A 14,129-nucleotide genomic window follows, 5' to 3' on the forward strand; every position below is an offset into this window, starting at 1 on the left:
TTGAATTAATCACTACTCTTTCCTGATAGACTGATTGGAAAGATTACCTTTGTTTCCAGACTGTTTAAAAGTCATACTCAAAGAATTCAGAAGCACACACTGCTTCAACTGAATACATTCAGTCACTCAGTAACACCAAATGACTCAAATTGTTTGGAAGGCAAATATAAAAGGTAAATACGAATGAATGAAGCAAGTTCACTTAAAAAAAAAAAAAAAAAAAAGAGAGAGAGAGAGAGACATACTGTATAAATAGCAATAAGATCATTATCATATTCAACAGTGTGCCATATATTATAGATAGATTACAGATAGGAGGGATCAAACAATTAAGGGTACCATCTAAATCCATTCATGTCTTGGATTTAAAAGTTAGTACTTCTTGCACTGATAGACAGCTTTACTGTAAGATAACTGTACGAGAATCCTCTAAAAAAACAGATTGATATCACTAATGAATTTTGAATGTTATGATTTTTCATCATCCCTGTTTTTAAATAACCAGAACAGGTATTCATATCTGCCAATTCAGTATCATCATTGCTCTGCCTGAATTAAGCTTACAGATTGTTTCAAGTATTTCTTACTTGGCTAAAATAGAAAATAAAATAAATTCTTCCACTTGAGCTCTGGACCAATCACTAATGCTCTATTCAAAATACAGACCATGTACAATGTCCTAAAGACATAATTTTTGCACAAACAGAAAATAAAATTTAATATGTTCAGTATGGTCATGTAAACACTACTAATATCAAATGGTGACTGAAAATCTGAGATTTATTCATTTATTTATTTTTATTATTTTTGCCTTTCAGCTACAGGGACTATCATGATGATGGATTCTAGATAGAAAAGTTCTAAAAAGTCATTTACATGGCTGTGGCTTTGTAGCATTTCCTGTTTGGCAATGAAATGCTCTAAAAGATATTTACTTTTAGTGGATGGGTGTTATCATTTTACAGCCTAGAGTGCCAAACAATGTATTTTAAAGGACACTGTACGTATGCAACTAATTATCAAGCAGGAATGTGAGGTTAGAGGAAAAGGTGTTGGAATGCAATAATGAGTATGGAAAAGGCAGTTTTTAGTTTGACAGAAAAATTAACACACCAAGGATTTGATTCTGAAAATGTAACACTAGATGTCTTAATCTTGCCACTAATTTTAAGAACAATGAAGCATTTATTTCCGTTTGGAAAGTTTATCATTATAAACATGACAAAACCTTGATTTATGTAATATGTTCTACACAGAAAGAGTAAAACTAAAACTTTTTGAACTGTCACAGACATGTATGCAAAGGATAACCCATGTCTTTTTTCATGCATTGCCTCTTTTCTGTACACTGTTGTCTTTATAAAAATGCTCAATCATTTTAATTTAATTAAAATTTGCCTTAAAAGGAGTAGTTTAAAAATAAAAAAATAAAATAAAATGCTGAGAATTGCAGAGGAGAAAATGAGAATTTATATGGCTATGAAATTCCTCCTAGCCTTACTTGATATAACCAAGTAAAAAGCATAAAATATCCTTTATTTAGCCAAAAACACTCTTAGATTTGACTCAGAAAGACACTTGGGAGTTTTAAATCCACTGCCATTCATAATTATATGAAATATTTCAGAAAATGCTCCTATAAAAAGTTCTATTGCCACTACTATTAAATAAATAAATAAATAAATAAATAAGTCCATAAAGCTTTTCAAGTTATATTAAGGACTAATTAAGTATCTTAAAAGATTTTTGAAGTCTTGCAAATTTTTAGTCTTTGTTCAGTATATTAGTTAAATCCTCTGCAATCTTATTGTAAATTTTCAATATAACAATAACAACAAACTAAATTCTTAAGCCATTATGCTTCAACTTTTTCTCCAAACACCATTTAAAGCACCATTTATGGTTTATCAATTATAATTGTGGTATTCTGAAGGGAAGATTTTATACAGGTTTGCTGTGAGTAATTTTTATACTTATGGTTTCTACTTTGATATATTAGGTTTTCAATTCTGTAGTGCCAAAGAAAACCAATGCCAAGAAACTTCACAGTAGCTTCAAAAATGCTTACCGTGTCATTTGACTATTCCTTTACAGTGATACATTACAAAAACTAGATATTAACCTTTGTATGAAGTACCATCTACACAGAGTAGTCAAGCAAATTAAAGCTCCAATCCTGCTAGTTAATGCACACTGACAGCACACAGACAGTGTTGCTCTCTTTGCTCTCTTGATGCCCACATAAGGTTCTATTGAATTTCAACAATTGTTCTCGCATGATTCCACATACCCGGCACCATCTCTAGGATTAGGGTTTGGCTAAGCTACTTTAGAGTCATTGATGAGCTTCAGGCCTACCATCTTGCAATTCAGTCCACACAGACAAAACATTTTAACAGTTGCATCTGTGCTGTTTTCTTTGCAGGATCCTGGGTTCAGTCTAGCTAGATATTAACAAAAGATAACAAAACCTTTGATCTTTGACCATTGAACCTTTGATAGTAAGCAACACTTACTATCTTTCCTTACCAGTTCCAGAAAATGGGTGTAAGAAATGGTTTTATGCTTTCATCCTTCATGGAGATAACACCTAAAAGCACACAAAGCACACATTATACATAATAAAACAGAGGATGGACACCTTATTATCCAGTTGATTACCTCCACTTTTGAACATTTTATTTTTTTTTTATTCAGACTAGAAGTGGATAATTTTTCTAAAAATTCTAATTTTCTAAATTAATTTTCTGTATCTTAATAGAATGTGTCATCTCTTTTACTTGGGCCAATGATCATTGGACACAATGATTACAAGGCTGTGGGGAAAAAAAGCAAAAGGGAAAAAAAAAAAAAAAAAGAAAAAAAAAAAGCCAATCTCAGCATAAATGAATTAAAAAAGAATATCTAAACCACAAGATCAAAATGATTAAATTCAAGCAGAACATCTAAAGATCACATTCAATTGAACTAAATCAATCTTATTCAAGTTTCTTTTATGTTCCTCCTTAAATATTGATAATTTGCTATCAACATAAAGAATAAGAGGAATTAGGGGACATACACAGTTTTTCTTTTGATGGCTTTTGATGAACCTAAATTGCCAAAGAAACAACATTCAAAAAAAAGAAAATGATTTCTGTGGTCATCTCAAGATCATCTGCAGCATTTTAATCTGGCTAAATCTGTATACTCCTAAATATAGCACATTGTTTTGCTGTTAAAAATAGGCTTCTTTATTAATCACGTACTCAGTACAATGGCGACACAGTGTCTGTTCTTGCACACATAATGTGACACATACTCTAGCAACCATCAGACTTTGGAACAAAATAAACCTGAGGTAACTGTTTACAATGATTTGTAGTAAGCTCTTCATGGGTCTTGTTTACTTCCACAACAGGGAGAATGTTCCGTCCACTTCAGGTACAAAGGGATTCCTCAGATATGATAAAACTTCAGCACTGAAATAATGTGTCACTTGTAATACAATGTACAATTGGAAAACACTGCCAAAGCTTCAGCTGCTGTAACTCTCCATAGCCAGTGGAATTATGCCAATTTGCAATCTTTAGGGTCGTGGTTCTAGAGGTATAAAATTATACATCATAGGATATACAATATTGTTGACTAACTCTTTGTTGATATATGTATAATAACTGGTAATAGAAACCTTCTAGAAATCTAGAAATTCTTATCCACTTTTCTCTAGACATATCAAAGCAGTATGTTGCTCAAAGCACTACTTTTGAGGATGGCCTTTCTTTTAGCCAGAAAAAAATATTACATATGCTAGAGTCAACAATTTAAATAAAAATTAAAAAGCCAAGATCAGAGTTTGCATCTTTTTGCTGTCTGATTTGATATTTTTTTGTGAAATAATGTCCTCAAGCTAATTCTCTTAACAAGAAAAAACGATCCTACTTCATTTTTTTTATTATTTTTTTTCATACACAGAGAGTGTTTAAAAAAGAATTGGCCTGTAAACGTAGCTTTTGGCAATAAAATTAGATGGTAAGCTAGAAACTTAATGTAGTAATATGGAAGACATCTTTTGTATTTCACAGTCCACATTAACCATACTACAGCACATCACTCACCATAATAAAAAATAGGTGATGGCAAGTATTTGAGGGAACTAAACAGACAGGCCAAGCCCAGTAACCCAACATGCAATAATATTTGCTTGCAAATCAAGAATACTTGATACTATAACTAATGTGCTGAGAGAAAGTAAACCCAGAACATCATTTGAGATTTACATCAGAGACATGATTTGGTGTCATCACAGATATGTTTGTCTTACAGAACAGCCATTTTGCTGTAAGTTACATAGACAACCAGCATTAATTTAAACACAGTGTCACTAGCAGATATTAAACCAGTGATTCTGCCTCCATTTAACATGTGTAAAAGAAAAATGATGTGGAAAGAATCCAGAAACTCCAAGCTTCTGAAATCTTTTTTTCCTTTTATTACCAATCATTAATTTGAGAGATGTCACCCAACAAGTTGTTTATTTAGCTCTTGATCTTTAGATAAGTGTCATTCTTTTATAGATGATTTTTAATTTCTCTTTGGCTGGTGTTGTTTATAGAATTACCGAAGTAAATGTTTTTATGACTTTTAGGCCTAACTCAAAGCTTTCCCCTGCAAGCAATTATACTTGTGTAAAAATGCCTGCAGGACTGGAGCCTAGAGGATTTATCCCATATTCTTTCCCATGTAGCTAAGGTCCTAAATCAAATCAGTTTATCTCCAGAGAAATATGTGCTTTAAGCAGATTACTTTGGATCATTTTTTTGTGCCTGGTACTAAGTAATACTCCAACACTTGGGTTTACCCTTACAGCAATGACATAGGGAAAAAAAAAAAAAAAAGAAAAAGAAAAAAAAAACATTAAACATATATATATGTACAAACATGTCAAATGTATGTATACACAAAAAAAAAACCAATACATTAGAAATCTTAGACATACTTTTAAAACGGTTTGCTGGCTTAGTGCTTTGTGAAACAATTACACTAATACTGCTGTAAGTGTGTGAGATGTAAAAAACAAAAGGTGGATAACATTGGTCCATGAGAGGACACTCTTTGAATAAGCAGTAGAAAAGTATATTAATTCTATGTATCTTGGTTTCACCTTTCAGTGATTCTATGGACAATTTTCAAAAGTAGAATTCCTGCTATGTGTGCTGATCAGATTTTAATACCAATATGCCTTATATTCAGCCAGTTTGAAAAATAATATAGTCTAACAACAAAGATTTTGACCTCATAATTATAGATTAAAATTCTTCTTTTGTTGTGCTGTATATCCTTGTACACAGAAATTCGCCACTATCTTTTGATGTTATTAAAGTGTTTCTTAGTGGGGAAACAGGCAGGTGATCACAAGTCCTAACCAGTGAGATTATTCATGCCGGAAATTTACACATACAATTTTTCCAATTTTTTTTAAGTGGAAAAAATGAAGCATCCGCAGGGAGCAGAATGGGAAAATAAGACACAACCTTGAGGCAAGAAGTTAAGGGTAATTGCCACTGCAGCTCACTGGGACTGCTGGTTTTGGTGTAGTGCTATGGCAGTGACAGCCTCTCTTTATGCCAGGGCCTGTTCAAATGCTGAAAGAAAAGGCAGTCAGAGACACAAAGGACTTAGTTTCCCATATGAGCCATACCTTCCTGCCGGGGAACTGCAGAGGAAGGAAGGGGGTGGGGAAACTGGAGGAGGGAAAAGGATAATTACATGGTAAATATCTTGCTAGTGTGGCTCTGAGTCCTGGGATATATGCTGGACTAACAAAGGGATAGGCAAAATCTTTAGATCCAAGGAGCTGCCCCCACATCAGGAGAAAAAGATTGTCTATAACAGTTGTCCATGAGCAGGAAATACCAAGCCTTAGTAATAGGCAGCATTCATGGTGGACAGAGGTGCCTAAACAGACCCCCGTACAGACCCTCGTATCTACACCAAGTCATCAGTTTCCCAATCCAAATTCAATTTAATGTTTCAACACTAAGGTGAACCCATGCAACTGAAACTTTGCTTGTTTAATGCACAGGTGCATGGGCTTACAGGCAGAAGAGCATTCTCCACACAGACAAACACTATACCAGTGTTCTAAAGCACTTGAAACTTTAAGAAAGGGAACAAGTGCCATATCTCTATTGATAGCAAAAAGATAAATTCTCAGTATTTATTTTTAACAAGACTCTCTGACAGTCATACAGAGAGAGAAATTGGTAGTCAAGCTTCACCTGTGGAGCCAAGCAGATCTAGAGACTCAACCATGCACACCCTGATGCTGTCTCTATTGACTCTTCCCACTACTCCCCTTGGAGGTTGTTCAACCTTTTTGCCACCACTAGTTGCTATGTTTTGTACATAGTGAAGTGTAAGAATAGAGGGGATGTGTACAGGGAAGGAATGCTGGGCACTGTTGAAACAAATGCTTTTTTTTCTTCAGAATCCAAGAACCTTACCTTCATTTCAATATTTTACCCACATATCCAGAGCTTGTTCAAAATGCACAAACTGATCAACAGCAGCTCTCCTAAAAAAAAATCATCATTATTTGGTGGGAACAGTGACTGTGCCCCTCAGTTTCATGCAAAATATGCCCCTCCGCACTTGATGCTGGCAGTAAGACAACAGCTCATTCCATAACTTTAATGATATGTTTCTTGCTTATGTCTTTTGCTGCTGTGGAACTTTTGCCAAAATGCCTGAGAAATGTACAAATGTCTTCTATACAAAAATACCATGGGCTTTCTATGGCCTAGGACCAACTTTATCTCAGGCAGAGTTCTTTGATGAGATGATAAAAGGTTACTGATACTTGAACAGTCTGTGGTGATGATACTTGAATTACTGGATCAGAAGACAGTTTGTCTCCAAAGACGTACTAAGTCATTCTATGAGCCATGCTATAGAGTTTAATTTGATAATGACTTGGGAGGATAATGTTCCTAATGAATTTAGGCCTAATCCTCAAAGTTCTCTCCCACAGACTTTTAAAAGGAAAGGAAATAGGGGTCACAGGAAAAGTCCTTTCTCATTAAGTACTCAAGATCACTCCCATCTTATCCATGCAGAACAGAGAGTTACTTTAATAGCAGTCTTGTTTACATTATGTGAATCAAATCCCCTCACATGGGGCTCAAACATGCAAAATTTGCAATCAGCTATGTTGACTAATCTTCTTAGCATGCTTATGCTTATACAGAAATTAGACATGGAGTTACTACATTTGTTAGTGCATATGGTCAAGTTTTGGCCCCTTATTCTCAACAAGCACTATTAAGTCATTCAAGCAAGCAGCAGAGCCAATTAGCTTAAATGGTAAGGTGTGCTAATATCCCTGTTTAGGGAATTAGTCTTGCCTTATGTCAAACATACTTGCCTGGAATTGCTATGTTACTTTACCTTAAACGTTGAACCATAGTTAACAAGCAGTCTTTAATGTTCCATATGTTTTTGAAACTGGTATTCAGAAACAGACAGCCCATATCTCCTCTGCTGGAACAAGAGGCCAATACGTAAGGCAGTGTAAGAGACTTAAAAAGCTAATTATTATTATCTAACCAATAATCAGTGGTCGTGAAAATGTCACATACTCTTTAAAGCAATGCTGGTAACATCAGGCACCAGCACAGAAGATATGCTGCTGCTGCTAAGACTGGGACAATCCTGCACACAATGAGAAACAGGGTGGACATCAGACTGGATGAAATATTTTTTTTGCTTGTTTGTTTCATTATTTTTGTTTGTTTTTCTTTTGCTTTTACTAAGTTGCTTTTGCAGCTTTTTGCTTTTGCTAAGCCGTCAGAGTAACAAAAACCTTCATATCATGCAAAGGAAAACAGCTGAGCACACATAAAAGAAATAAAAACAAGTGTGGGATATTGAATGCTTTATTATTCTGGACCAGCACCAGGATATGAGAGAGCTAGTACCACAGCAGAGAGCAGTGGGAATTCCCCAAAGCTTAACAGCAAACTAGAAGCTATTAATTAGAAGCTGAAATAAAATATATGGAAATAAATATGTGTGAAATAAAATGCAAAATTTGACATTGTTATTCAAATGATACCCAAGAGCTGGAGTGAAACACTGCTCAGCTTGAGCATGGCTAGGCAGAGCTGACCCCTCATAACTGGCAATGGCAGGCACTGTCACTGTGCAATAGCTTTGTTTGCACAACATAAAACTTTTTTTTCTAATGCTCTAAAATACTTGGGAGTAATTACTATGATCATGACACAGGGATAACTATAACGGTTACTGACTTTTCAAAGCAAGATGCACATTCTGGATTTCCTGTTGAGATCACAGAGAGCTGAACATGCTAACTCTACATTAGATCTGTTTTGTGTCAGACACATAGGTGCTTTCTGGATAACACCTATTTTATTTTTTCTGGAAAAAGGATATTATTGCTACTGTACTGTCTGTGTTTTATCCACAGCAAAATGAATAAATAAGCATAGCCTGTCACATCTAAACAGTATCTTAGATTTATCCTTCAGAAGAAGCTGTCCACAACTTGCTGATAGATGACATTGCACTTTTTTATTACTATTATTTTTCATTGCTGAATACCAGCTATGACTGAAAAATAGGTTTCTTAGTGTAGCACAACCTATGCCAGGCTGTTCTAACTTCTATTTTTTCCTGTCTTTGAGGGGGAGACAAAACAGAGAGAGATGGAGGAAAGGTTTCTTTTTAGTTAAAACTTCAGGAAATGTTTTCCCAATCCAAGCAGATTATGCTGGTAGCTGAAAAGCTGAAGAATAGCCCATCATTAAGATAATTCTTTTTTTTTTCCTTTTTCATGCCTTCTCTAGCCAAGAGATAGCATGCCCCTGAGGGGCCTCACTTCAGACTCTCTGACGAAAGCTGAGCAGCCTTCTGAGCCACAAGATGAGATAAAGTTACAGATATGAACAGAAGGGCAGAAGCTCTGGCATTCTTCCCTCCCACAAACCTTCATTAAAGGTCAAGCAAACTCCTTAGACCTGCTATTACAGGGATGAAAGAAGAACAGTTTTGTAATATGTATATGCATATGCATATGTGTTTGCAATATGATGTATGCAAATAAATAAATAAAGCATGATGGACAATAGAGTCTCCTTGACTCCTGCTAGGAAAACACAAAGGAACAACTTTCATTTCAGACTCTGTTTCTGGAATGTTTTTCAACCTTTAACCTCAAAACATCAATTCTAGGAAAGGAAGGTTTGTTACAGATTGCCTGAGATCAGTGCTCATACAGGCACAGCAGTAAATTCATTCACCTCCCATTTTCCCCCTCCATCATTCCCAAGAGTATTATTAGGTAGTAGTGTTGGAAGATCTGTCAATAGCGTTCATCATGCTGTGCTCCTAGGAGTTTTACTGAGAGAGCTTGTAATGTGTCTCAAGATATATCAGAAAAATAAATAGATAGATTAGATAGATAGATAAACCCCAAACCTAGGTTTTGCAAACGTTACTGCTAAAACAGAAAATTGAAATTATAAAAGACTTATAACCTGATACACAGACAGGTTTTAAAACAATTTGTGCCATCTTGTGAACCGAAGCATCATTACTAGGAATTTGTAGGGCAAAGAGATTAAATTGCTTCTTAAAATATCCACGTGGTTCCATATGTGAAAAATATGGAACTAAAGCAAAAAGGAGGCCTCTTTTAATAATTGCTCCTCTTTGAGGCAGAGATGATAAGACAATTTGACAGAGTGGGCAGATACCTTAATACCTCCAGTCCAAACAGTTTGTTTACAACTCAGGCACAATGGCAAACAAACAGACCCACCTGGCTATAAGTTATCTTCTGCCTACAATGAATATCAGAAAATGCTAGGAAGTTACTTCCAGCTCCCTGAGAACAACATTTGCAGTCTGTGCTCTTGTCTCTCCAAGTGATCTCAGAGGCAGGTTTTCCTCGTGAGTCTAGACTTTCCTAGATAAAGCTTTTACATCTACCCAGGAATGTTAATTAAGCAGAAATTAAGCATTTTTGTCTACACTGTCCAGAAACATATCCATAAAGCAGTGTATACAGAGCAACTCTAGCACACAAGCAGAGCCTGTGAGTCCACACACACAAAGTAAATGAGACATAACCTGAATGCATAGCCCAGTCTTCTGTACGCGTCTAGTGCTGTGGTAAGACCTGTACAGTATGACAGGAGCTACACAGACACTACATACACATGCACAGTTTCCATTTAGGAAGTCCCAAGACAAATGTGGGTTGCACTAGGTTTCCTAAAAGGCAGTCCCAGGCTTCCATAACTTTTCTTACCTTACATAATCCAATATATAATGCCTTTAAATCCATTTTACCACTGTTACTATTACCATTTCACACTACCCCACATGTAACGTATGCATTTGACTACCAGAAACATCAGGAAGATGTCTCAGATGACTGCTGCACTACATCTCTCCATATCAAGGAGACAATACAGGGCCAAGTACCTGACAGACTGAGAAAAGTAGTAAGTTAAATTGGCTGTGACTCAATTAAAAAAAAAATAAAAAAAAGAAAAATAAAATAAAATTAGAGAGACATTTACAGGTTAGAGATAAAATATATTCAAAAAGCTATGAGGCCTGATGGCTGAAGATATGAATCCACCAGCTGTTAGCTGAAGTTTTAAGTTGAAAAAAAACTACCTTGTTTGGTCAGACAGACACAGCCTTTGCAGTGAGAACTCAGAACCAGACCAGCACTCACAGAAAACTCTTTTTTAGTTTCTAACCTGATGTTGATTACCTTCAGAGTACTAATTTCAAAAGAGGCACAAGCTCCACAGAAGCCCATTCTGTTCTGTGGAGAAATGCTAGATTCTTCGATATGAACCACACTGTCCCATGTTAAGAGTCACCATATGTAAACAGTTTAACCACATTCATTGACTTGGGTATTGAGCCTTTTTGCCACAAACTCTGGCTATATGAAGACCACACAGAAAGTTGGTGAGATTTCTTACTGATCTGAGGATATGCCTCATAAGGTCCTTTGCAAAATCCAGATCTCTTATGTCAGTTTACACTTACTCCTGAGTGTGGGAGTCCATCTTCCATAATCCAACTCATTAAATGACATTTTAACCTATCCAAAAATCCAAAGTGTTCTTTTCAGTAGGAAATACTTTATAAGGTCCACATCCTGCCATCAACCAAGGCACTGATCTCCCACTTGAAAACAGTAGAGAGGTCTGTGTAAAAAATCACTGGCAGGATACGAGTAATCACTGATCTTTTTCTTGCTAACAGTAGGAGTAGAAATATTGCTGTTTTTCTCATACTTAGCAGTTATTTGGTCTGAATTCATTATTTACTTGTATGTTATTAAGGGTATTTGAAAAGGCTTGTTTTCTTCAAATCCCTGAAGGGAAAGAGATTTATTCCAAATCTACCCACACATAATTATATATTTCTACAGTAGAACTATTAAAAAAAGTCCCTTTCTTCAATGCTAAAATGTAGAAAAACTGTCTCCTTGCCAAATCCAGGATTCACTAAATAAATAAATAATTAAATACACAAACAAAATAATACAAAATAAAACAAATTAATATTTTTGATACCTTCTGCTGTATAAAATGTTTCCATATCAAAATTCTGTGTTAATTTATTAATTATAATTACAACAGGAAAGACTATAGTATTGCCTCCTTAGGCCTGAGCCTCTTGTAACAAATGAACAGTGATAGAAGTACTGACAGGAAAACATATAAGGTTAGCAAGGTTTTTATGTGGTTATATTGTAAAGAGACTCTTACATTATCCATGTCAACTGTTTATTGGTTTGTATTAAATCAGTTTATGAAAGCATTTTAAGAGGCCTAAAGTGAAGAGATCAACATCTAATTAAAACATGTGCTCTTCATTTTTCAGAAATATTCAAATACCACTTACAGGTAGTAAAAGAGCAGCAAAAGGCAAAATCTCCCAGATTCTAATTTCAAGTCTACAGCACCAAATTAGGGTATGATTTAAATTATGGAGTATGTTTAATCTCACTACTTATAATAATCTTAACAATGTTATAGGCTTGTATGGAGCTGGAGGCATGGAAAAAAAATCTCCTGCTTCCTTTCTGAAACTATATGCTTAATTGAGAATATCACTTTTAATTTTAAAAAAGTTCTAAACCTCAGAATTGCAGCAAACTCTTGAAATCATGTCTTCAGTACAGAAAAGGAAAATTAAAGGCATCCAGGTGTGGTTTTTTGTTGCTGTTGTTATTTGTTTGTTTTGTTTTGCTTTGTCTTTTTTAATTATTTTTTTTTTCCTAGAGGAAAGTAGAGGAGGAAATAGTTGACAGATGCTTGAAGGGCTGAAGTTAACAGTGCAGAATCTATATACAGGTCTCTCCAAATGCAAAATAATCCTTATGAAAGCAGGATACAAAAAGGATACAGAAGAAGATACAAGAAAAAGAGAAAAGGTGGTAATTAAAGGAAATCTTACTCCTTTACTGAGGAGAAACAGTGGCTTCCTCTGTTCTGCTTTTCCTTGTTTTCTTGTAGAACATGGTATACTAGCACAGATAGTTGTTACACTGTGGGGGAAGAACACATCATTGATAGAAGGAAAAGCACATCCTCTGACAAGACACGCTGCCTTTGAAGTTGGCACCAAATCATTAGGCAAACCAAGATGAGAAAAGCACTGTAGCTGATGCAAACAAACAGATTGGTTATAAAATAATAATTCCTTTCCAGATTCAAAATACCCAGCAGTGCATTAAAAATAGATGTAAAGGTATAAAACAGCCAAGAGAAGCAACTTCCTCTTACTTGAGCAAAAGTAACTAAAATACAAAAGGCCCTATGTATCTCATACTTTAACATACATAAAGTTACCTTCTTGAAAAGGGTATGTCAGCACCAGAAAGATTACCGTATTTTCTTTTATTTTCTGTTTTTTTTTGTTTGTGTGTGTGTGTGTGTGTGTGTGTTTGTTTCAATCATTTCTAAATACCCAGTGGAAATACTTGGAACCACGTACTTTCCGTGGAGGAAAGTAAAATGGTTCAGGACAGCTATAACAGAAGAAATGACAGTCAAAAAAAAAGATCCTTGTTTGCTGCATTACACGTACATGGCAGGTTTCTATAATAATGTCTGTGGGAATGGAGAGAAAGAGAGACAGAAGTGCTTACATCAAAATCAAAGTTTTGTGCTTCATATTAGAGACCAAATTCTACATTCCTTATCCTTGTATGGTAGACTAATTGCTTTTCAGTAAAATTTTCAGCACTGCTGGTCAGTGAATTGAATTAGCTGACATAAGTTAGGAAGAGGCTGAGCTGCATGGTTGAAAACAGGGGATGAGAGGCAGACACATATCTTTTCAGACAGTCTCATCTGATTGAAATGCTACTTAATCTCCCTCAGTGCAAAATCCATTGGATTGGCAGGGACCAACCACCTGAAATGCTCAAGCTGCAATTACAAGAGTGTATCTGTGTATTTCCAATACAACCTAAGGGACTTGAATAGTTTCACAATAAATCATTAAATTCACACCTGGGGCAAGAAAATCCAGGCAGTTTTGACTTCTCTCACCTTGTAGTATTGCCAAAAGAGACGTTTTCTTAATAGCCATCTGTAAACCAGACAGAACAAACAGTAAAAAGAAACAGTACTCTGAAGTACCTCACAGATGTATTGTACTGAGGCTGCAACTCGCACAACCTAGGAAACAAGTATGTTAGTTAATAATATCTATACCTTCTACCAAAGTGTCTTGTTCCTGTAGAAGAGCTGGCAGAAGAACTCGTCCACAGTATCTCAGCCATTGCCACTTGGGCAGTTTACACAAAATGCCCAATTTTTATAAGACGTGGAAAAGACCTCATATTTCTCGTCTCCCTGTTGTGACAGTGAATATTGGGAAGCAGAAAGATTGGTCTGAATTCACACAAAAGTCACAGAACTGGTGGCTGAGCAGTCTGAAGTGGCATAAAGATAAATGTACTGTACCTTGCACAGCTGGTGCACAAAATAATTTGAGTGTGACTACACAGGCATGCACAACAAATGTGTTACATATGGTTTATGGCTTTTGTCTGGCCTCTAAAGCTTAGCATAATATTGTCCTTT

This window comes from Netta rufina, assembly GCF_964035555.1.
Source record: "Netta rufina genome assembly, chromosome: 1".
In the NCBI taxonomy this organism is placed as follows: Eukaryota; Metazoa; Chordata; class Aves; order Anseriformes; family Anatidae; genus Netta; species Netta rufina.